The sequence below is a fragment of the Mus musculus genome, chromosome 12 (assembly GCF_000001635.26).
Source record: "Mus musculus strain C57BL/6J chromosome 12, GRCm38.p6 C57BL/6J".
NCBI classification, from domain to species: Eukaryota; Metazoa; Chordata; class Mammalia; order Rodentia; family Muridae; genus Mus; species Mus musculus.
In genome coordinates, this window is record NC_000078.6 from 61,787,805 (window position 1) to 61,815,049 (window position 27,245).

A 27,245-nucleotide genomic window follows, 5' to 3' on the forward strand; every position below is an offset into this window, starting at 1 on the left:
TCATTCTCTTGTCAGATGTGCGTTTGCAAATATTTTTTTCCCTTTGTAGTATATTTCTTTCCCTTTGTAGTATATTTCTTTGCTCTGATTCTGTGTGCTTGTTTGTTTGTTTGTGTTTCTGTGCCAAAGAAGTGTGGTTAATATATTCCAAATTTTGAATATTTACTCCAGTATCTTATTTTTTGAGATAATTTTCAAAATAACATTCTTCATTTCAAATTCTGGAAAATGTTAACTATTTCTTCTTAGAGTATGCACCAACATTAATATTTTCACTCCTTTTGAATGTGCTTTTCAAACTAATGAGAGATTGCTGTGTCTAGTTTTTATCTGACACTAATAGACACTAATTTTTCCATCACTATTTACTAAAGGCACTGACATTTGTTTGGAGTGTATTCTTGACACTTCAGTTGAAATGCAGTTGTAGATCCACTTTCTGCTTATGGTATCTTCATTTTCTTTCTTTATGTATTTAAATTCATACCATCTCCACGTTGTTTAGCTGCCACTGTGTAGCAGTAAGTCTCAGTTCCAATTTTGTCTTTCTTCTTTGCTTTCCTTGTCTGTAGTTATTGTTACTCTAACAGTGTTTTCCATACAACTTAAACTTTAGTATTGTTTCTATTTATTCAAGTTCCTTGCATATTATGATATAATATATACAATATTACATATGATATGATATGATATATATAATATATGATATATGCATTTCCATATTTTTTCATTTTTACATACACATTGGGAAATATTTTCCAAGTCTACAGCATGCTAACATATATTTTAATTGTACTTGTCAACTATTTACTGCATGAATAGTTAACTTTTGTTTCATCTTTGTATATTTGTATATGCTCCTGACATAAGAAACTTCTCTTCTCTGAGTTCTTTTAGAACAGTTCTAATGATGCTCTAGACCTATGCTTCATTTTCAGTCACTGTATCCATGAAGAGAAGCAGCAGAGATCCACACTTGAAAGTATTGCCTATTGCAAAGACCCTCCTTTCTGCTACAGTAGGACTCCCTTTACTGTCCTTTACATGCTTGCATCCTTGCTAAGATCCTTTCTACTTCCCTTCCCCTACAGCTAACACTTGTGACAAGGCACAGTTCAGATATTTTACACTAAGAAAATTAATTCAAGTGGATCAAATTAATACAAATATAAAATACAATGATATCACTTTAGATTTTATTAACTCATGGATTTAGATTTAAATACTTGAATAAAAGAAATTATAAGGAACACAGTCAAAGATAAACTCACTTATCAACATAAAACTGAACAACAGGTATATAATTGGAAATTGAAAATCAGATATAAAAATATATTTACAACATGTGGTAATTTAACATATTCCTCAAAGCTTCATGATATAAATAGTATTTTTCAGAGTACTAAAATAAAAAAGGGGCCTCTTTCTTTCTTTCTTTCTTTCTTTCTTTCTTTCTTTCTTTCTTTCTTTTACTTGATCTCAACTTGATCTTAAATCTGAACAGAACAATAGAATTGAGTCCACTAAAGTCAATGATTATGCACACTTACATTATCTAGAAAATGTTTTTAAATTAGTTATTTTATTTATTTACACTTAAAATGCTATCCCCCTTCCTGATTTCTCCTCTGCAAAACCCCATCCCAACCTCCCCCTGCTTCTATGAGGGTGTTCTCCCGCTCACCCACCCACTCCTGCACCACTGCCCTAGTATTCCCCTATGCTGAGGCATGGAGCCTTCACAGGACCAAGAGCCTCACCTCCCACTGATGCCAGATGTCTTAGTCAGGGTTTCTGTTCCTGCACAAACATCATGACAAGTTGGGGAGGAAAGGTTTATTCAACTTACACTTCCACATTGCTGTTCATCACCAAAGGAAGTCAGGACTGGAACTCAAGCAGGTCAGGAAGCAGGAGCTGATGCAGAGGCCATGGAGGGATGTTACTTACTGGCTTGCCTCCTCTGACTTGCTCAGCCTGCTTTCTTACAGAACCCAAGACTACCAGCCCAGAGATGGTCCCACCCACAAGGGGCCTTGATCACTAACTGAGAAAATGCCTTACAGTTGGATCTCATGGAAGAATTTCCTCAACTGAAGCTCCTTTCTCTGTGATATCTCCAGCTGTGTCAAGTTGACACAAAACTAGCCAGTACACCAATAAGAGCATCCTCTGCTACATATGCAGCTGTAGCCATTGGTCCTTCCATGTGTATTCTTTGGTTGGTAGTTAATCCCTGGGAGATGATCTTCCTATGAGACTGGGCCTCTTTCTAGAATAATGTACTGAATACATATTTTGCAAATGAGAAAAGATACTAATCTTAGGAAAATGTGTAGTCTACTCTCAAAATTAGGAAAAATGCTAACAGTTTCACAACTTGCCTCTCAAATTACTGAATATTTTAGGCTATATAACTTAAAATGACTTTAATCTCTGGATTAAGTTTATATCAACATGCATATTTAGAGATATTTATCAATATCAGCATACTATTATTAATTTTTAAACTCTATGACCACTTAATACACATAGCTATAAGCCTTTAATGTAACTTTGGAAAAAAAGGAGGTAATGCCTCAACTTCAGTATATGCAAATAATTCTGATGCAATTAATGTTATTTTGAGTAGCTCCAAGCTACTAATAACTAAGTAACTCATTCATTAAATTTCACTCATGTCAGTTTCAGCCTAATAGAAGACAGGTTAAAACCCATTTGCATGTGAACTTGTTTTGCTTTACTCTTATACTTTAACTCAAAGTAAATACTTAACGATAAAATGTGAGTGCTTTAAAAGAAAATAATATACATTTGAAAAGAAATAAGTCTAAAAATGTTTTGTTCTCTTCAGTTTGAATGCAAAATAGAAAGAGTTTTGCTTTAGGACCTCAAGTTTATAAATAAATAATTAAAAACAAATTTAAAATATGATTATTTTATGACATGGTAATTCTACTTCTAGAAATGTATCCATGAAAATAAAAATATTGTTTCACAGATTTTATATACTGCTATAAATTTAAGCAAAATATGAATATATATCAAGAATTAATACAATTAATTATGGTGACTATAGAAGGTGTGTATGTAGATAATTGATACAGCTTTATTCATATGTAATATGAATATATATGGAATATATATGTATATATATATATATATATATATATATATGTATGTATGCCAGCAAATATTATTAAGATTATATTATACACTATTTTATTCACTTAACTGACTGTATTTTCATTAACCTAAATAATGTATAACTTAGCATAGTAATGTAAATATCATTGTAACAAATTCTCACTACATGATTTAGGCTATCTTCATATTCATGTCTATATGTACGCAAATTGGCTACCTTGAATTTTTGTGAAAATTATATATATATATATTCTATAAAAACAGCTTAAATATTCACTTTTCAGTATGTATATATATTATACATACTAAAACTGAACAAAACATTCATCATATACATCATACCATTTGTTTTTCTTTTTCTCCTTGTCCATTATTATCTATATCTTTACAGTTTTCAATTTCTTCAATGTCTAAAACTCTAATATTAAATTAACATAGAAATACAGGCAGTGTTTCTCACTCTGCTAAAGTTTGTCATGCAATGGAGTTTCAAGATTCCAGCTTAGTCAGTGCATCTAGCAGCAGATATTATTGTAATTATTGTTAACGAGAAAGGAATGCAGTAAAATAAACACTTCAAGACACTACACATACCAACAGGGGGAAAAAAAAAGAGTGTGTGTGAGAGAGAGACAGAAAGACAGAGACATGGAGAGACAGAGGTAGACAGAGACAAAGACAGAAGAGAGAGAAAGTCAGAGTGACATAGAGGAGTGGGATGACAATTTTGGAACTTTTGGTTTCTTAAAACACACACATACACACACAAATATGTTTTTGTTTTACTCCCAGGTATGAGTATATGGGCTGCTTCACAAGTGCTGACTGATTTGCCTCCTGGTTTGGCAGGGGTGTGGTTTTGCCATCTGTGGATAGTTCTGAAATTCTGTGATGTTCAGAATGCTCAAGACTTTTCAGAGGGTATATAAATGCTAGGGACTTGCGAGGCAGAGTGAGCTGTTGGTTGGTTGCTGTTGGTTTTTGTTGGCTATGGTTTGTTAAATAGTCATGTGCACAGAAGAAATTAGGAGGTGAAATTAGATAGCCTGCAAATGAAGATCAAACTTGTCCCCCAAAATATTAGACCCATAATCAGCAGGAAGTAGTCCAATTACAACATCTTATTCTTTCCACTCTATCATTTTCTCTCCTCAATAGTATTAGGGGGGTAAAATGGTGTAAAAGAGATATAGAAGGATGAAAAAAAGAAGTATCTATAACATAGCTAAAAGACCAACACAAACACATACTTGGGGGGGGTGGGCATTATAATTAATATGTTTACTTTAATTCTGGTCTTTTAATCTTTGTGATATTTTATTTAAATAATTTATTAATGCTTGCATAAAAACAATACACTCAGTTTCTCTTATTTCTAGCCACTTTGCAAATTACTTTTAAGCAAAGAGTAATATGTGTCCAGGTTTAAAAGATGAAAGAATCAGTTAAGTTTCAGAGATATTATATTTGTGGCAGTACTGCTTCGAAAAGATAACTTACTATAAGCACAACCTGGTTCAGTTCTCCTTTGATAATTAATATATTAACAACATTTAGGGATAGACTTGTGTTTGATCTGCATGGTTCAATGGCTGTGACACTATGCAATCTTGAAAACTACCAAGCTTCAAGCAAACTTCCAAATAATGTAGAAACTGATAAACTGAAAGGCTGCTTTCAGTATTAACAAAAGTTGAGTATGTCTACAAATACATTTACTCATATAAAAAGCCAAATATACACTCATTAGTACTTATGATTAAAGCTCATAGGTATAAATCCAGTTGTGAGATATACATATATATATATCAACAAATAAATTAATGTTTTATATAAACAAATAATATAATGTTGACTGAAATGATACAATTTGAAGTCACCCAAATCTATAATATCTGCTCAGGAAAAAATAAGTATTTAAATAAATCATGTGATTGTAAAATATTTCAGTACTGTATAATAATATAAATTAAACAACAGTAATCCCTACAAAAGAAGAAGAGAAGTCAGGTGAATATCACTATAGTTCTTTGAGCAAACTTGTGTTTATTGCTTGATGCTCCTCTGTTTGCATTTTTTAAATAAGTGTGCTTTTGATATCACAGGCTTCAAACCTCTCCTGGTACTTCCTGCAAAGTCACAACTGTCTTTGTTCTTCTTGTCTTTCTTTTAGATTTTTAAGAGTGAAAAGTTCTATTAATTTCAAGGAGAAATAATCTATTTTAAAGTTCATGTTTTAATGCCATCTGTAATTTTCTTTCAAGTAAAGTAATGAGTTTATGGAATTCAACCACTAGTCTGTACTCTTTTAGGTGTATCATTATACTCTCCATTATTATATTAATCTTTATACTAAAATATTTACGTCCCCTTTTTAAAAAACACATCAATATAGAATAATTAAAAATAATTACTTTCCTTTAGAGCATTTCATGGCCACATATATTTTCCTTTTCACTCACTAAGAAAAATAAACTACCTAGGCCTACCCACAGTTTCTATTAAAAGTATCCCAGGAATTCCCTATAAAAATACTAAATTTAGATTTTTGTTTTTTTTTAAACTGTTTTCTTCCAATTAGGTAAAATTTCAAATTAAAATTAAAATTCTCTGAGATATTCTTCAGTAATAAAATTTCCAAAATTTAATTACTTGCCTATTTAGGAAATCCAGTGTTTGCTAAAAATGTCTGAACATAAAAATTAAAGAAACACCTATCTTGTTAATGCTTTTTAACATCATTCACAAATATTTTTTCTTGATTTATATATTACATATATCATATACCAAATGGTTTCCTAATGTCTTCCTATGTCACTGTCTTACTTTCTTATGCTTTATTGAAAAATATTGTTGAGGGTAGAAATATGGTTAAACAAATTCACTGCTCTTATATAGGTTCTGAGTTCAATTATCAGTACTCAACAGGAGGCCCAAACTATCTGTAATTTTGTTTCCAGAGATCTAATACCCACTTATAATCTCCAAAGTCATCAAGCACACATTTGTGTTACAAAGATACACCTGTAGGCAAAACATTTATTGATATCAATTAATAAAACACTTATTAAATATATTGTTGGTACTTCCTTTACGGTTTTCTAGAGGCACAAACACAATACTGAATATATATATATTAGTATAGTATATGCATTTGTATAGAATATATATATATATATATATATATTAGTATAGAATATATAGTAGTATACATATAATCATATATTTTTATATATAAATTAGAATATATGTTAAAGAATTTATGGAGTCTAATTATTTATATGGTGGTAATACTCTAACCACAGCTTACTGGGGCCTGAGTAGCTTAGAGCCAAGAACTGAATATTATTTACTCCATGAAGATAATTACCTCAGCAATCCCAGTCTGATGTAAAGGACTAGAGGGTTCCCAGAGAACTGTTAATTATTCAGTCCATATTGGAAACCTGGAAGAACTAGCCCTTAAAGTATCAAAGAGATGAGCTGGAAAAGTAATCAATATATTAACCCAGAAACAAGAGGGAAGGACCAAGAAAGAAAAACCAAATATTCCTCCTTTTACCATATCATTAGTTTATGAGAAGCTTTTAAAAAACGGTGTGAGTATTCCCATATTTAGTGTGAGTATTCTCATATCAATTATGCAGTGAAGGTAATTTACCACATATATGCTTACTGGCCAATGTTGTGTACACATCTTGTTCACAAGGGCTAGAATTTGCAGGTTGATTTCTAAATGTTAATTTGTCAAAATTTAGAATCACTTGAGAGGATTTGGGAAACTTCAACTGAATGATGTTTGAATATGCTTGACCCAGGGAGTGGCACTATTAGGATGTGAAGCCTTGTTGGAGGAGGTGTGGCCTTGTTGGAGGAAATGTATCACTGTTCATTTGGGCTTTCAGACCCCAGTCTTAGCTGCCTGGAAGCCAGTCTTTTCCTAGTGGCCTTCAGATGAAGGTGTAGAACTCTCAGCTCCTCCTGTGCCACTCCTGCCAGGATGCTGCCATGTTCCTCCTTGATGACAATGGACTGAAACTCTGAACCTGTAAGCCATTCCCAACTAAATGTTGTCCTTATAAGAGTTGCCTTGGTCACAGTGATAATTCCACTTGGTCACAGCAGTAAACCTCTAACTAAGGGAGGTCACCTTGTATAAATAGAAATCCATGTTATTGAGTAATCAATATGTACCCTTAACCTCTGCCATCATGGCCACATTTTTCATGGGCCTAATAGGTAATGACAAGGATGGCTGAAGAAAGAACTTACAGGACAGTTTTTTTTCACATCTTGATTCCTGACTTTCTCTGCTGAAATTACCATTTGATTAACAGTTATATGAGATACAATCATCTTCATATCCTTTACCCATTTGGACAGATATATCTACTTACTTTTCTAGATGTCTTTCTCACCACTTTTCCCATTATGTTCTTTCCAGGTCCCTGACTATTCACACAAATGACTGTAAAATATGAATTAATATATAACTATATATCTGGCCATTTACCTTCACACATAAAACATGTGGATATGAGCACTGCCAAAAGACCCAGTCAAAGGCTGTAATGCCGTAGTCATCTACTTCTAACTAGCACCTAAATAATGTTCAGAAATATCTCTAAATTAGGCCTTAATTTCCTCTTCTATCAGTCATTCATATGGTACTCTCCACAAAAACATAATGAATGCTTGGAGACAGAGTCATTATAAATGAAGTGCTAACCATAGGAATTCAACAAAATTCTGTTGTAACTTATCTACTGGGCACCAATAATATTATTTCACCTCAATTTTATAAGTCCTACACATATCCAATAATGTGGCATGGTATTTTAGGTAATACACCATCATGATGGGCAGCTAACTTCTCGTGGAAACCCAGTAGTCCATCATCAAACATTTAGTTTCCACTAAAGTCTAGGACTATGATAAGAGTTGTCTATCAAAGGGAGCCTATTTATCTGTAGAATATATTAGGAACTTGCTCAAAAATACAAAGGATGCCCACTGTGATTTAGGTATGAAGGCTGGCCATAGGCTCCAAACACCATCCTGACATGTCACTGACCTTGAATACCATGAGATTTGCTGAACCACTAACCCCAAATGACAGAACAGGGTGCATGAGAACCTGAAACTACTGATTCTTATTCTTTCCCAGACCCTGGTAAAGGCTATAAATATTCTGAAACCCTTGGTGTATGGGCCAGATCCAAAATGAGGAATGTGCTGCCTCAAAAATCCATGTAAGCACAAATGAGCATTTTATTAATTTCCTCACAGTAGTAGGGGACAGCTACAAAAATTACTTTCCATTTTAGAAGGAATTCTCTACATGTGTCACTCCACTGGTTATGTTAGAAATTTCACTGAGCTATAAGGCCATTTAATTTCACTTGAGTTTATGTTCTATCATCTGATACATATATACGTTATTAACAGGTCGGGAGTATCTGCTACCTCCTGTTCATTTGGCTTACCCAGAAAAATACCATTAATATACTGAACTAATTTGGTACTTTATGAAAAATGCAGATAATCAAGTTCGTTTCAAAAATCAGTTTTGACACAAGACTGGAAAAATCCATATGCCTTGAGACAGAACTGTTAAACTACCCTGCTCACCTTGTCAACTAAAAGCAGATGTCCTTCAGATATTCTCTAGAGATGGGCCTTGGGAGGGAAACAGAATTTGTGAGATTAATAGGTACATATGGGGTATCATGAAATGTGTTAATCTTCTCAAGTATGAAAACCGCATCTGGCACAACAGCTGCAACTTGAGTCACTACTTGATAAAGTTTGTTATAATCAAATATCACTCTCCATGTTGACTGAGATGTGGTGAGACCCAGTTGCTATACATCTTTTAAGCCCTTAAATTGTGAAACTAATATTCTTTAATCCATCCAGTGACATGATATCATTTGGGGCTCACGATTTTTTCCTAGATGTCTCAATTTAGATCACTTTCATTTAGTCTTCCCAACCATAAAGATCCACACTCAACAGGTTGGGACTATGTAAAGATTCTGTAAATTCTAAGTTTATCTTCCTTAAAATTCTAATATTGGATAAATAACTACAGAATTAGTTGAGGACAATCAGGACCCAGAAATGTCCAGACTAGCCAGAATGCCATTGACCTGACCTCCACAACCCTCTATTTTATTGCTTTGTAAGGTCTCTCCTGGTATTAGTGTCAATTTCAAATTGGTTTCTGGCAGCACCCCTCACATTACAATTAATTTATTTTCAAAATGTATAGTTATCACAGCCAAAGGCAATAAGTTCCTCAGAGAAAAGGATGGAAGACATGTTAATAGTAAAATGATTGCAACAAATCCTTACTAAAGGTGACTTGGACTTGGCATCACACAAGGTGTTCTGGAGCTGTTACAAGCTCAAGTTCTTGCACAATTTGTTAATGTGACATGATTCTCCGTTTCTCTGATCAAATATAGCTTTTTTTCACTTATGTTAGAGTTTTTCTGCTTATGAAGATCAAAGTAAAACTTAATAGGCTTCTGATCTATTTCTATTTCATTCTGGAAACAGCATCATTAACTAGCTGACACCAAGGTCAGACTGTTTCAGGCATTGCTTTCCTGTGCTTCCCATTGTGGCAGTTGTGTTCTTCTAGCCTTTTGTGAGTCATTGCTGTAGCTTATTCCCTACTACTTTGACATCAGATTAAATCCACTAGATTTGGTACACTTAACAGTGGCCACATCTGCCTTGTTAAGGTCTGGTACAAGGAAAGGAACAAAAATAAAGTTCTTTGTATGTGCTGATGCCTAGTCATCATTTTGCATTGAGTAAAGAACATTTTACCTGTATTCTTCCATTGGGAAACATTAGGTTGTAAACAATAATCCACTCCAGCATTACAGTTTCCAAAGCCATTAAAATCTCTTTATCATTTCTAAGACAAGGGAGAGTATCCTCCCCATCTTCTCCACAAAAACCCATCTTTTGGCAAAGAATTCACCCATGCAATTAAACTTTAGGTGCCTTTTTATAATTCTGTGAACTTTAATATTAAAATGAAAATCTCTGCTAAATGGTTCTCTATAAATAGACATGGCCTGATCCAGTTATGTTTCCTCAGCATTTTCCCATAATGTTAAGATCTATTTCTACAAACCTTATCCAGAATTCTACCTGAATTAATTTGAAAAGAACTTAAGTTCTTCAAGGTCATGTCTCACCTTCTCTTTATCCATACTTTCTACATTATTTTTCAGGGCTTGCTTAGTGTTTTTGAGAGTCATAGGTCTAAGAACAGTGCTGTGAGCCCTGAAGGAAATCAACATAGTCTTGTCTGATATCTTCTTCAGAGAAAGTCTTCACCTTTATAGACAAAAGGAGATTAATTTTCAGAGGGCATGGTGTAGGGGCAATATTACAAGTTATGGATATAGAGGTGCATCCTTTATTCAGGGTGGTGACACTCTATAGATATTGCTCTCATAATCTAAGACCTCAATCCCCTCAGTCTTGTCTGGGTAATCCCATAGATCTGCATCCTAAATGATATTACGTTTTTTTTTTTTTTTCTTAATTGCTTGAACTTTAACTGCTGACACCCTTCAAGGTTGGGAATTAAATTTGCTTTGCAAGTCAGCTAATCATGTAATGAGGGCCTTCTTAGATTTGTTTTTCCACAACTTGAGCTTTGTAGATGCTAAGGAAAAGATTCTTTTCAGGGCACATTTAGGAACCTTTACATTATTTACGTGCATCTGGAGCTACTCAGTTTTATTACTGAATTCATTCTGGCTTTTGTTGCTTTGACCAAAGATGCTAAAAAAAAAACTAGCGCATTGTTATTTTTCTATAAATGCTCAAAGATTTATATAGAAACTTTCTTTAAATTGATTGCTCCTTACAAAAATTGAAGCAGGAGCACCAATTGCATTTGTCTTGATAAGATTTTTAATAGGTTCCTCTATACATTTTTAGTGTACTCTTTTTACCAGAGGGTTCTTTATTAACTGTGGGCTTCATTAGGTTAGAGACCTCGCTTTAGATATAACCAAGCTGTGTGTGTGTGTGTGTGTGTGTGTGTGTGTGTGTGTGTGTGTATTTGAAAAAAAAATAAGGTTACATGATAGAAATTTTATTGAATTAATTAAAATATAAAAAGCATCAAGAACAATCATAAAGATACCATACCCTACTTAGTTATTATGTAATATTTCTAAAATAGGATTCCATTTATGAGAAGTGCAAAACATGAAATAACTGGATAAAATATTAAATTGACTGAGAAACATAAGAGGAGACATGAATACATGAGGAGACTAATGGATGAAAGGCACACAATAATTACACCCATATAAAAATAATCAGAGAGCATAAAATACATCATAAAAATAAGTACAGATAGTTAATACGCAAACCACTATCATTTATCTCTAGTAATAAAGATTCTAATTTAACACTATTCTTTTTCCTGTCAGGTTGCCACAGATTTAGAATATTGCTAATGTCAATAGAAAGTAAAGAGAACTGCCCCGTCTTGAGTAGAGGTGGGAGGAGCATTGTTTTTCATCTATGTTTGATGGCAAATGATTAACATAATCTACAATGGTCAGGTCATCAATCCCCGAGACCTTCTAATACCTGATCAGAAGGCATCACTAAGATTTATACAGAAGCACGGTCACTGAGGTAGGTTTTTCCTCTTTCTTTGCTTTTGCTTTTCCTTTTCCTTTTCCTTTAGTCTGATACTTCAATTTATGGAATGAAACTGTATACTTTAAGAACACTTATCTTTCCTCAGCAAAATTTCTTCTGAAATTTCCTTACCTCACACCCAGAGATTTTTTTCTCCAAGGTGACTCAGCAACCAGTCAAATTGTTAAGAGTAATTAACCATCAATATTGTTTAGTTATTTGGTAGGCAATTTAATTTATGTACTTATACTTCACTATATGCATGAACTAACCAATACCACCAGAGCTCATATATCTAGCTGCATATGTAGCATAAGATGGCCTAGTCCACCATCATTGGGAAGAGAGGCCCCTTGGTATTGCAAACTTTATATGCCCCAGTACAGGGGAACACCAGGGCCAAGAACTGGGGGTGGTGGTGGTGGTGGTAGGGGAGCAGAGCAGGGGGAGGGTACAGGGAACTTTCGGGATAGCATTTGAAATGTAAATAAAATAAATATATAATAATAAATAAATAAATGTAGTTCTAAAAGGACTTACTTAATCAGTTTACACATTATAGTTGAAAGAGTTCAACAGCAGCTTACATCTAAGAAGCTGAGAACTTTGAACTTTTTGATGAAATGATATTAACTGATTTCATTATATTAGCATCGTCAAATTGTTTTAATCAAAATACTTTTTGAGTGCACCCATATACCATATTGACATTACATATTCACATCTTGAAGTACAAATGTATATTACAATATTAAAAGATTTATGAAACTATTTAGTGAAGGAATCTATCTAAAACAGTCTCAACATTTATTTAACAGATGCTTCCTTTGCACATTATATTCCTAGTTATTTTCTTTTTTATCAAATATTTTCTTGATTTACGTTTCAAATGCTATCCTGAAATTTCCCTATACCCTCCCCTCCCCCCCGCCATGCTCCCCTAAACACCCTCTCCCACTTCTTGGTCCTGGTGTTTCCCTGTACTTCCCTAACCTAAAGAAAAGGATGCCCATCAACATACAAGAAGGCTACAGAACTCCAAATAGGCTGGACCAGAAAAGAAATTCCTCCCGACACATAAAAATCAGAACAACAAATGCACTAAATAAACATAGAATATTAAAAGCAGTAAGGGTAAAATGTCAAGTAATATATAAAGGCAGACTTATTAGAATTACACCAGACTTCTCACCAGAGACTATGAAAGCCAGAAGATCCTGGACAGATGATATACAGACACTAAGAGAACACAAGTGCCAGCCCAGGCTACTATACCCAGCAAAACTCTCAATTACCATAGATGGCGAAACGAAAGTATTCCATGACAAAGCCAAATTTACACAGTATCTTTCCATGAATCCAGCCCTTCAAAGGATAATAAAGTGAAAATACCAACACAAGGATGGAAATTATGCCCTAGAAAAAGCAAGAAAGTAATCCTTTAACACACCTAAAAGAAGACAGCCGCAAGAACAGAATCCCAACTGTAACAACAAAAATAACAGGAAGCAACAATTACTTTTCCTTAATATCTCTTAATATCAATGAACTCAATCCCCCGACAAACTTAGGATCTTATAGTTGCTCAGTGAGTGTATAAGCAGTCATAGCGGTTCAGACGGCCTGAGGATTCCTACAGCACCACTGGTCTTCACCATGTTGGAAAACTGTTTTTAGTAACAGAGGAGATATCAATAGAAGGGACAAAATAGGTAAATTAAATTAACTTAGCAGCAAGAGGAGAGCCAAGTTAGCAAAAAAGGCGAATAATTGTCAGTCTGTTACTGTTCTTCTGTTGAACTCTGTGCTGCTACTCTAAGGTACCATCGACAAGTGGGATGGATATTTGATCAGTCAACGTAATCAGTGCAGTTTCAAAGAAATTTTATAATCATACCAGATATATTTAAAAAAGAAAAAAATCCAGAATTTAGGTTGCCTGTTTGGATGATTCTGTTATAGCAGGTTGATATATAAAACCAACCATCACCACAGCTTTATCTGACTTTAACTGTTATTTAGATTGACACTTTTTGCAAGTAATAAAAACCAAGGGAAATGAATGTTTCCAAGCTAGTAATTGACAGAGAACCGTAACTCTTGGTGTTGATGCTCCATCCTAATGCTTAGATTTGGTTTTCTTACTTAATACATTTTCTACAGTCCTGTTGTCCACAATGCCTCTTCAGATTTGTTCAGTGTGTTGAAGAGGAGCCCATCCCAAAGCTCTTTAGTTTCCAACTGGACACTGAGGTCATTTCTTCTTTCCCCTTGAGAAGAGTTGACAGTTAATCAACTTCTGAAAGCCTGGTTCCCATTGTATGCTCACTTTCTTTTTTCTTTTTCTTTTCTCTCACAGGCTAAATTACTATTAATTTTATTTTTATTTATTTATTTATTTTTACTTTTTATTTTACTATTAGTTTTAAAGAATCATTTTGGTTAACTTTTTCCTTTGGAATAATCTGTTGCAGTAAATCTCCAATCCAAATATGCCCAGGCAATGAAAACAAAACTCGATTAATATGAATACATGTTTTGCTCTTAGACTGAGCAGATCTACAGCCATTCTACCATCTTCTCCATGTATGAGACCCCTTAGAACTAGCGGTTTCTCTAGGCCATGTGCTTGTGCTCTGCTTCCTCCTCCTCCACTGAGTCCTCTCCTTCTTCCATTTTCTCCTTCTTCTCTCTCCACCTTCCCTTTTATCTGCCCAATCATCAGCTCTCTTTTATTTTACAAATTAAGGTGGGAAGCAGGTTTACATGAAATCACCTGAGTGCTGACTCATTCCTTGTTCTCAATCACTCACAGGGGAACAGAATTAACATCAAATATAATTAGTTCCAGGGCTATCCACAACAATGCTTTGTCTCTCTTCTAGATAATTTGCTCTTTCCCTCATCCAGCACTGTTATGCTTGGTGTGTGTGTGTGTGTGTGTGTGTGTGTGTGTGTGTGTGTGTTTGTGTGTTGGATTTTTCTATGTAAGTCCAAAAGAATTAATATGTGGTCTTCAAGAAAATCAATCTATCATGTTTGTAAATTCTTTACTGCATTGCTCCCCATTGACAACTGAACTTGATAATACTTTTAGTTAAAGTGATAAAGCATTTCATTCTTATGTATAGCAGTCAGGCAATTTATATAAAAATAGTTTATAGAAATGATAATTTATCATATTGACTTTGCAGTTATATTCAACTGACTTTTCTATAATTCAGAGCCACTTCCATTACAAAAGTATTTGGAAAGGAAATTTGAGATAATCATTTTAGGTCACATACATGAATTGATTTGTAACCCTAGTAAGGTGCCAGGTAGAATGTGTAAGCAAATTCACACCATGAGCTGGGAATCTAAAAAGAGAAAGACCCAGTTCTCAAATTGTCCATCAAGGTTGTGCATGCAATGACTTAAGTTCCTTTCCTCTTTCCACCTGATAATGATCTGACCAAATCCCAACAGCTTTGCTTTGGTGCATAAGCCTTTACTGAATAGATCCTTGGTAGAGAATATTTGACCACAACATTCTATATTTGTTCCTCAATGGTTCACACCCATCTCATACTTCATGATGCATTTGGTTCTTCCTGAAGAATTTCTGAGATCTTACCTTAGTCTCTTTCCTCTAAATATCAAGCAAGCTCATCTGTGTACTGTTTAATGATCAAATGTTATATCTATCTGAGATGCAACCTTGAGTCAGACTAGGTTCAATGTTTCTATCTCAAAAAACAAACAAAAAACAAAACAAAACAAAACAAAAACAAACAAACAACAACAACAAAAAAACCCAGTAACTTGAAAAGGAGAAATAAACCCAAAGTGATATCAGAACCCATTAAGACAAACAGTAAAAGATAAAGCTGTGTATAGCCAGAGGTGTACTACAGTAGAAAACAAGCACCCAAATCACTGAATATACTCTCTCTATAACATCTTTTTATACCTTGCATGGTTCATCTCTTCAGCTGGATCAATTGTCTGAAGCTTTCCCTGATGAACTTTGCATATTCCTGGTCCTTTGCCTGTCCTTGGGTCTCCACTGAACCTTCACTTCACCATAGTACATACACATATCATGCTACTGGGAGCTATCTATAGATATGACAACTATGGAATATACTAATGGGCCTTCTGGGTTTCCCTATGAAATCTCGGGGTAAGGCACTGTGACCTCATAACTCTTTTCTATTCCATGCTTACCAAACAGCATAATGTACATAACGATATTTGAACAGCTTGAGCTATACCTGATCTATCTTGAACCATGGGTGCTAATTACAACAAAACAAAAGAAAGAATTTATTTTGGCTTGCTCTTTTAGAGATTGCAGTACAGCAAAACCAGTGTGTTCCTCAATTACAGTAAGATAATTACTGATGCAGAAATTGCTCAGGTATTTGTGAACTTAATAGAACTTCTAACATTTCAGAGGCTACCCAAGCTGCCCTGGGATGGTGCCTCTTGGATTTTTTTCTCTTGAATTCATAAATTGCTTGTACTACAAAAAATATTATTTAGGGAGAAGTTTATTACAGATTTGTGGGTAGAAGTTGAAGAGAGAGTGTATAGAAGCAGTTCTGTTGGCTTCTATAGTATTAAAGTTCTCACCTAAGAAATTTTAAAAGGACTAGTTGAAAAAGCTGAAGTGAGGAATCAGTAGGGTGATGATCTAGTTACTAGAGTTTGTCTAACGGGGAAGGGTTCAGTGCCTTCTGTCCATTTATTCAGGCACCTACCTATAACGTTTAGGTTGGAAGTAAAAAAGATTTCATTGGACATTCTTGACTTCCAGGAAGGATATTCTTAGAACTTTTGCTTTTCAAGCTGTGTTCTAACTCATAGTTTCTATTTCTTATGTTCATCATCATCTTGACAGAAGGAGCTATATGATCAAGTTTCCTAATACTAGCAAACTATAATATAACTATTATATTCGATATATCTCTATACATACTATTTATATAGTATATCCATATATGCTATATATATATATATGTATATATATATATATATATACACTACACTATGCATACTATACTACATATACACATTATGTAATAGTATATACTATATACAACACATGTATATAGTATATTATATTTAAACATATATGGTAGATAGTATAATATAAAATACAAAATATACTATTCTATACAAATTATACTATAACTAAACTAAACTATAAATATATTAGCTACCAATACTTCCAACTAGAACCCCTTCTCCATAATCACCCATTACACAGTGTTCCATAAGAATTCAAAATCATTAAACAAGCTGCTATAAATGCAGGGTGGTAAGGATGAGCATTGATAAAAATTTCAAATCCTTCAACGGATTAAACATCAGTGAAGTTAAATACCTCAGGATGTGTATTTGTCAGTAGAAACAACCTCACCAATACTTCCAGAGGTGTGCTTTAGACATCTCCATGTGTCTCTCAATCCAATACAGTTGACATTTGAGATTAACTATCATGTCCTCATAACCATGGTTTTCCTGTGCTCGCCAAGCTAAATACAACAAAGTAGTCTTGGGTATTTCATATGCCAATGAGTTCCTATTCAAACTGATTTTGCTCTAAACATTATTTGAAAAAAAATTACCAGTCCCACATTTTGGATACCAATTAGAATTGCCTTGCAGGTTTGGAAAAATGCTGCCAACTATCTTTCCTCTAGCCTTGTAACAAGTATTTGCCTTCGCATACATGCTAGTTATTGTACCCTCTGATGTCTGGCTTTTATGTAAATTGGTGAAACATTTTTTCCCTGTATCTCATTTCTGGTTTTCACCATAAGTTGTCTGAAAGTATACAGTAAGTCATGTTCAAAGGCAGAATGTTATACTACCTTGAATTTTTCTGTTTCAGAAAAAAAAAATGTGTGTTTTTGTTTGTTTTTGTGTGGGGTGTGTCTTTTTTTTATTATTCTTCTTTTTTAAATCATGCTATGTAACCTTATCTGACTTGGCATGCACTGCACACATTGGCCACCCCTGTGGCAAGCCTCATGTTCTCACTCCTGGTTCCTGGAGTATTAAAGTCATAGGCATATTGCTACATCCAGCTCAGTTCTCTCAAATTTAAGTGGCATACTAGGTCTTTGACAAAATTTTATTCAAATCTTAGCTTTGAAAACACAGAGATGGTCATTGTAGTTTCAAATAGTATATCCATCACCATTTGACATCTAAGAACCTCTACAGTTATTATATACTATACCCCTTCCTACTTTCTTAGTAAGATTCTTTCCTTCTTAATTGTTACCATAATGACATAGTAACACCTCTTTCTATGGTTCTGGATTCTTGCTTTAACCTGCTGTTCAACCTTTCTTTATTTCTTTATTTCTTTCTTTCTTTCTTTCTTTCTTTCTTTCTTTCTTTCTTTCTTTCTTTTCTTTCTTTCCTTTTCTCCTCTCTTTCTTCTTCTTCTTCTTCTTCTTCTTCTTCTTCTTCTTCTTCTTCTTCTTCTTCTTCTTCTTCTTCTTCTTCTTCTTCAACCATTTTCTCTTTGGTTTTGAGACAAGTTTTCTGTGTAACACTGGCTGTCCTAGAACTCACTCTGTAGACCATGTTAGCCTCCATATCAGAGACATGGCTACCTTTCTCCCGAGTACTGGGATAAAGTCAAGCACCACCACTACCTGGCTATCTCAAAATTATTTTAATCTTCTCTAAAACAACCCCAAAACCTCTTTGACAACATAAGAAAAACTATAATGAATTGTCCCACACCTTGGGACTATTTTCTACTTTGTGTTATGATAATAAAATATCTGAAATAATAATGTTAGAAGTAAATGTTTTGAGTTCCATTAATTATATCTACTTAGGTTATAAGACAGTAACTACAGGAATGGTATAGCAGAGTAAATACTGTATACAACAAGGTGAGAAGAAAAGCAAAAAGACCTGGTATCCTCAATTTCTTCCAAGGTAAAAACCTTTTAAACTAAGCACAAGTAACTAGGCTGTACTCACCCCTCTGGAAATTAATCAATTGAAATGGACCTTTGTTGGAGACACATCAGTACATTACCACTCATATTGCCTTCCTTGTTTTCAGGATTAACTCAGGGGAATGTTTTCAGTTTCACTAGCCTCTTTTCCTCTCATTGCCCCACCATGCCTTGTCCCTTATGTTTACAGTAACATGCTATAACATTGTTCTCTGATTTTAGAAAACGCCTTCTCTACATCATAGTCCAACTTCCAAATTATCGTTCTACTAAATGGAAACAACTCATGACTCTTTTACTCTTCCTCATTGTATTGATACCATTTCAGAAGAACATAAAAACAAACATTAGCTACTAAAGCATTTTGGGATAATAACAACTAACACTTCCATCTAACAAAACCTTGGGTGGAAAAACTGTCCATTTATTGGTAGTATACTTAACAATAGAGAGTAACTTTAAGTTTGTATATAATGAGAACTTGTTTTGCTTATCACGGAACTGTGCAGTTTCATAAATAACAATATTGTAATCCACCATGTTTACTACTCTAAGGAAATGTTATCCTGATGCATAGCACCCGGGTGTACCTATTGTCTGTAATTAAACTGTGAAAATTGGCACCTGTGTGCAGATGCTATCATACTGCCTAAAACAATACAATTAAAGAACTGTTCTTGCCAGGGACTTTTCAGAGAAGGCTGAGAATATTAACATATGAATTACATTCTGGAAAACTCTCTATTCAGTTTATACAGAAAGCGTTTTAAATATGATTACTGCAAAAATGGCATACATAAGCTGATTTTAAAGCCAAATTTCACTTTAAATATAGCCATGCAAAGCTGGGCTTTGGATGACACTACATATGGTGTTTAGATCTATGCTCAAAATGCTCCTACAAGATTTTTCAGAAAGGAAAAACAATTTGTTAAAAGAAAAAAAAAAAAGGAGAGCACGTCAGAGGTACTTTTTTACATATATAAATTTAAATTAGAGAAGTATATCTGTTTTTCATGAAAATTTATGATGCTTGTTTCATTTTCTGAATCTGTTCAAAACAAGGATTATTTAATAAAATACTGTAATTGTAATTTTTAGCTTAATTCTTATATACAAATTGCTACAGTGAAGCTGATTTTTAAAAATCAGACCACTTTATATGGGCAGCATATTAGAATTGTGTATTTTACTCTAAGCATTTTGCTTTCAGGTTTTTCCAAGATGCAAATAAACCAACCTTGATTGTCTTGATACACTTGAAAAAAGTCAGAAATTGGGTTGCCTTATTAATAAACAGGTTTCACCATGTTAAACAATACTAAATTTGAAGGGTATTTTCTGATACTAAGAAACATGTTAGTTTTTCTGTAAGTGATGGCATGTAAAGAAAGATAGCCTTATAAAAGCCCTACATTTCCTTTCAGGCTTGTTTGTACAGCATTTTCTCTACTAGTGAACATAATATCTATATATACATATCCGTATGCATATCTCTTTAATTGCTTCTTCTTCTAAAGGATGATATTTGATATGCCATTACATCTACTTCTATTTACATAGCATTGCCAGTGAAACACTGTTATAAATACAGTCTGAACAAGAAGAATTACAGTCTCTAAAGTAGACTATTGATACTGTGATCAAATGAATCAGTCCTTATTAAAGACTCATCATTGGTGGCATCAAAAGGCATGCAACTGCTTAATAATTAATCAGAAACAAAATTTCAGTATGTCATGAAGATATTCCATACATATTCTGGTTTCATTTGTTTGCAGGTTGAAAAACTAAATGTGTGGTGCATCACTAGTTAATATAAAGAACTTACAATGTCTATATTTAATTATAAAATATTAATCATTTCAATTATTGAGACTGTATTGGTTTTGGTTTTGGTTTTGGTTTTTTGTTGTTTGTTTGTTTGGGTTTTTTTTTTTTTTTTTTTTTTTTTTTTGGTTTGGTTTTTTCGAGGGAGGGTTTCTCTGTATAGCCCTGGCTGTCCTGGAACTCACGTTGCAGACTAGGCTGGCCTCGAACTCAGAAATCTGCCTGCCTCTGCCCCCTGAGTGCTGGGATTAAAGGCGTGCACCACCACGCCTGTCTGAGAGACTGTATTTTTGACATAAAATTCTTTCCTGTTTCTTAGCATGCTTATTTGCACAGATCTTTATCTCAATTCTGAAGTTATTTATTCCTGAAAATCAGTATTTCATTTAAAACTAACTTTCACTATTTAGTTGTAAGTTCCTTTCCTATATTTTATTTAATTATAAGGATTCTACACCAACTTCCTATTGTTTCTCACTGACTTATTGGGCAGTACTGAGTGAACAAAACATGAGCCCTTCTTTGAGATTTTACTTATTCCCAGTGACCTTTTAGATTGCAGTGGAGATCAGAAGTCTAACGCCCATCCTTATATCTTAGTCACCTTCTCAAAACGTGATTCAAAGGGAAAAGTATTTTGTGTGTTTTTTGAGATTCCTTGTCACTGAAATAATTATTGCACTTTATTCTGTTAAGCTGTCCCTTTTTGGAAGAATTACATATGCTAAAACTTCTCATACTTATTGAAAATAACTGCAATACATGTATACAATTAGCCTTAGGAAGAAAATGTGCATTTACTGGCAGTAAATATGTGGATTATTTAAATATAAGACAATATCATAGTATTCTGTCATTGCTTTATAGGAATGGAGATTGTTTCCATTCTTAGGAGAATCCACTTACTTTTTTAATGAATTTATTTAAGTATGTGAAAAAGTGTTTTGGAATCATTAAATAAGAGGTGCTATATTAGAGTTAAGTGTTCTAGCTTGTATTCTACATAAAGTAAACAGACTATCATTTCTAGAAAATTCATTGAACCAGGTTCTATACAATGAATGATTTAAAGCTCCAGATGACACTCTTGGTATAAGAAAATGACAATAAATATACAAGTAGACATGTGCAGTTAGCACATTATAAGGCTGTATAATGTTAGATATAAGAATGGTTCATAGTACACTGCCAACTATTAACTAAATGCTTTAATATCTGCAATGGCAAACGAAGAATTGTGAATTACAGCTTTGTTGGATTGATTGGGCTTCGATTTGGATAAGTGATATTCAGAATACCTTCTTATAATCTTACTAAGATTCAGTTTCTCAGAAACTTTAGAAATGTGTTTGGATCTATGAGACTGGAAAGATGCTCAGTGGTTAGATATACATACCTTAGGAACTCTTAAGATGGAAATTCCATTCCTAGGCCTCATATAGGCAGTTTATAACTGACCCAAACTCTAGTTGCTAGCATCTGACACCCTCTTTGGGCCTATGTAAGAACCTTCACTCATGTGCGCACATTCATATATAAAACACACATACCTTATTAAAAATAGATCGCTTTAAAATAGAATCTGGAAGTGATTGTGGAAATGGGAACAAGAAATAAATTCGTGAAGGGGATTTATTTAAAACTTGGAGGAATTGTGAGTCATTTAAGTATAATGTAAATAAGCAATAGTAGAAATCCAGAAAGGCTCTAGATAAAAGAACAGTTGGAATGTAATTTTAGGACTGCATGACTAGAGATCCTGGTGTAGTAGTGAGAATGAGAACAAGAAAACAATATTAATTGTGGTGTTACTTTATAATTTTTAGACCACTTTATGACTCTCATGGAGATCACATGGTACAGTCAACAGCATTATCTTCATTTCACATTAGGGGATACTCATGAAAAAAAAAACAAGTATCAATTGTCATGTCTACGATGTACAGTTATAGTGTTCCTTTTACACGTATTTATTTAGTCACTTAGGATAGGGGTGGTGTAGGATACAGGTCTGCTGATGTACAGTGTGAAAGTCAGGGCAAACTGCATGGATAAGTTCACTCCTATGTGAATTCCAATGATGAAACTCAGTTCGTCAAACTTAGTGATAATTGTTCTTATCCACAAAACCTTTTTCTGGATGAGTTTTGGGTATACTTAACCTTTGGATTTAATACATCAACACAACTATGCATTTTATTGTCATAACAAATGACATCCGATGTTAAAAAAACAAAACAAACAAACAAACAAAAACCCTAAAAACTACCAATAATTAATTCTGTATACTTGAGGAGGTAGAAGGAAAGAAAGTTCAAAATTCCAACTAGAAGAAAACAGTTTAGTCTTTGAGGATCTTAGTATTGTTGGGGAGAATAGGTAAATTTATAACTAAGAGAAAGAACAATTTTGGTTTTTTCCCTTTTTTTCTTTTTTCTTGTATTGACTTGTTTCTGCTGTTATTTCCATGGAGGCAATCAAAGAGGATTGATTTACTGAAATGAGTCTATTATCATATAATCTCCAGTTACTGCTTTTTACCAAGTCACCTATTTAGACAACAAAGAAAAAGTTTTTAAGTGGTGTGCATGTATTCCTATTTATAGGAGGAATCTTGTATCGATCAGGACTCTCCACACAATAAAATACAGTAACATATAACTTAGTTAAATTAGCCAGGTAAAGATTGATGTAATTCCATAGAGTGTCAAATATTCTGTATTTAGACACAATGGTCATGAAAAGTTTCATATAGAACACATTTCATTTGACAGTCTTGAAGTGAGTGTGATTTTGATGGATGCAGATTTAGGAAAAGGTATTCTAGATGGAGGTGTCAGCCTGAGGAAAGCAGTGACTGGAAGTCCTGAAAGTGATGTGACTGAAACTGGACAGGGGGATAGGATTTAAACAAAATCTTAGGGGCATGTTTTCAAGGGCTTTGAATATCAAGCTATAGCTAGCTCTACTCTCCAATAACCTGAATGATGTGAGACATTTAGAAACAGTAGAATGAATAGAAAGTATATTTGGAAATAAATACTAAGACTATTCTATCGTTTGGATCATACCCTTATCATCAGTTAAGTTTTTCAGTGGAATAATATTTCCTTCTTTTGTATTTTCTATTTTAAGATGTGAGTAGTAAATGAGGACAATGATTGTTTTTAAGCTGAAGAATAGGTCCTATGTACAATTAATAAAATGGTTGTCTACTATATTATACCCAAGTATTTTAATGACTTAGCACTTTATACAATTTCCCAGCATGGGCTGAACCACCAACCAAAGAGCATACATGGGCTGGACCAAGGTTTTCTGCACATATGTAGCAGATGTACAGCTTGGTCTTCATGCGGATCCACCAAGAACTGGAGTGAGGCCTTTGTCTGACTCTGTTGCTTGTGTATCCTAGCTAGAGTGTATTTCTGACCTCTGGGGTAGAGGATGTACCTAGTCCTGCAGTGACTTGGTGCCAGGTTGGGTTCTTTCCCTGGGAGGGACCTCCTCCTTCTCAGAGGTGAAGGAGAGTGGGGATGGAAGAAAGGGTTGTGTGAGGAGAGAATTGGGAGGCTGTGATCAGGAGGCAAAGTGAATAAGTAAATAAATTAATGGAAAAATTTCACTCCAAAATAATTTTTGTTTTCTAAGAAAGCTCTTGTCTACTGCTAGTAACCTAAAAAAATTTCTATAAATGTTGAAATAAAATTTTAATTCATCTGAAAAAAAATCCAAAAAAAAAATTTCAATGGATCAGATGTTTGCCCTGTAAAGCTACTTTACTTCTAAAGATGTAATCAGCAAAATATTTATAATTATGAAAGTGTGTGACAGTATAGACATTTTACCAGGATACAGTGGTCTGAGAAATAGAATAATTTATTTTTCATTAGTAATAGTTTGGACATAAACCATTAAGATCTGTCATTTCTTTTGCTGTTCAGTGTTCATATACCTAAATAATTCATTCTGCTTATAAGTGAGTTTATTTGCATATAAGGTATTAAACTGTGATATTTAAATTGGGCTTTTATTTTAATATATGTAAAAATACCAACCATATAAAGTAATTCAGGAATGTGGCAAGTGTTCATGAAAGTATTGTAAGTCTCATCTTTTTATAAGTAATCACTAAAAGCAAGTTTCTATAAAATATTAAAATGTAGACACTGAATGTTCAGTTTAATTCTATATATGGAACACACAATTCTTTAGCACATTTTATCCATTGTGTGAAGTAGGTTTGGAGATAAAATTTTAACTAACATTTTATTCTTTCCTTCAAAGAACTAATACATTCATAAATATATTTTTAAAAAGGGAGCACTTAGAAGATGTGTGATACTTATATCCATTGCTTTTAATTCCTTTGATGAACAGAATTTAAATAAATTAATGAAGCAGTAAACTTTTCTAGCTCTACTAATGGATATTCTAAGTATTCTGAAAGTCTTCCCAAATTATTTAATTACATTTTAGAAGTGACTGGAGATAATGTCTTGATCTTATGCATATTATATCTGTACTCTACTACTGAGGTAGACCCTCAAACTCTTTCCAAATTATTCATGGCTAAACATGGTGTGATGGTTTGTATATTCTTGGACCAGGGAGTGGCACCATTTGGAGGTGTGGCCTTGTTGGAATAGGTGTGACCTGGTTGGAGTAGGTGTGTCTCTTCGGGTGTGGGCTTAAGACCCTCAGCCTAGTTGCCTGGAAGTCAGTCTTCCACTAGCAGCTTTTGGATGAAGACATAGAACTCTCAGTTCTGCCTGTGCCATGCCTGCCTGGATGCCATCATGCTCCCACCTTGATGATACTGGACTGATCCTCTGAACCTGTAAGCCAGCCCCAATTAGTTGGTTTTTTTTTTTTATAAGACTTGCCATGGTCATGGTGTCTGTTCACAGCAGTAAAACCCTAAGACACATGGTTAACTTTAGTGAACAATCACTGTGTGCAAAGCACTGTAGAAATACGCACTGTCAACTATTTCATTGTTTTCATAATTTACCAAGTGAATTTTCTTATTCTTAAATTAATGAATTGTCAAACAAAGGTTGTAGACATGACCAGCACCCCCATATCTTTCAGTGGTAACACCTTGCTTCAATTCAGCTCTTTTAATGGAGCTTAAAATCCACAATTTGAACTAATTTAATTATACTGCTTCCTTGGAAACAGATTCATAACAGATGGCATTGATTTTATATTCAATGAGTTAAAAAAATTGGGGAAATAGACACACAGAACCATGTAACCCATAGAAACTACTGTCTTTATAGTTTCTCTTCTTGAATTATATGTAATATTTAGTAGGTGTAGAATTTACTTGTGGTTGGTAGCAGTATTCTTTATAATTCTTCTGCATGTAGAGTAAACTAATAAGTAATTTTTGAAACATTCATTTTCATATCTAAAATGCTATGAATTTGGTGATTGAAATGGACAATATTTTGTCAAAATATATACAATCTTTATTCATTCAGCTTAAATCTTTTAAGGATACAGTGAATCAGAAACAAATCATGTAAACTCTCAAATTTTCTAGGAGAAATGTCTTACATTGGCTACAGGAAAGTAAGGAAATAAAATTTACACTTAGTGAGCAGAATAGTGATGCTATTATGAAGTCAGAAATGAAAACAGAATGTGAAGATTGATAGTCACCAGCAGTACACAAAAGATGGATTTTAAAAAAAGATTAAACATAGTCTTACCAAGAACCCTGGCTGGATTGAAATCTGCAGTGCTAAACCAGACTGATTTAAAATTGCTGTATTTCTGAGTGCCCCTGTGTCATGAGTGCTTAAGTGTGTTACAAACAGCTACCACACCCTGATGAAAGGACATAGCTATCGTGTAAACAAAAGAACTGAAACAAGTAGGTAAAGGAAATAATGCTGGGAGAACTGCATCCCAGTAAGGAGCTATGTGAGATTAAAATGTCTAAGCAGTAAAGTCAACTTGGGAAAAGAATTGACTTAGTTTTATTAAATGTATTTGTAAGCACTCTGAGCTTAAGAAATGACTTTGTGAATTTTTCATACATTGTCTATCAATGTGGCTAAAGAACGACAGAGCAGATTAAAAGGAACAAAGAAAGAACCATAAGAAGAGATACACCAAACTCAGTGGTGGATGCATATGTGCTCTGGGCAATCTCCCTGTTTGCTTACCACAGAGGCTATGCAAGCTCTGCCACTGTCTCTAAGCACACCAGAGGCCAATTGCCTCTTAAGAGTGTCAGCAACCTTGTCTAGTCCCTGATTTTAGTGGGATTGCTTCCAGCTTCTCTCCATTTACTTTGATGTTGGCTACTGGTTTGCTGTAGATTGCTTTTATCATGTTTAGGTATTGGCCTTGAATTCCTGATCTTTCCAGAACTTTTATCATGAATGGGTGTTGGATCTTGTCAAATGCTTTTTCTGCATCTAACGAGATGATCATGTGGTTTTTGTCTTTGAGTTTGTTTATATAATGGATTACATTGATGGATTTTCGTATATTAAACCATCCCTGCATCCCTGGAATAAAACCTACTTGGTCAGGATGGATGATTGCTTTAATGTGTTCTTGGATTCGGTTAGCGAGAATTTTATTAAGGAT

At 34.0% G+C, this 27,245-nt stretch overlaps 1 protein-coding gene across 6 annotated transcripts in view; it reads left to right on the forward strand.

The window, feature by feature from the left end:
• Lrfn5 (leucine rich repeat and fibronectin type III domain containing 5) overlaps positions 1-27,245 on the forward strand; it is a 335,078-nt gene that overhangs the window by 264,954 nt on the left and 42,879 nt on the right. The window contains exon 3 of one of the 6 annotated variants that reach the window (XM_006515831.4): positions 11,619-11,829. The exons of the other annotated variants lie outside the window; for them this stretch is intronic. The gene's annotated coding sequence lies outside the window, so the exon portion shown is untranslated. The remainder of the gene's footprint in view (positions 1-11,618; positions 11,830-27,245) is intronic. 6 annotated transcript variants of the gene reach the window in all.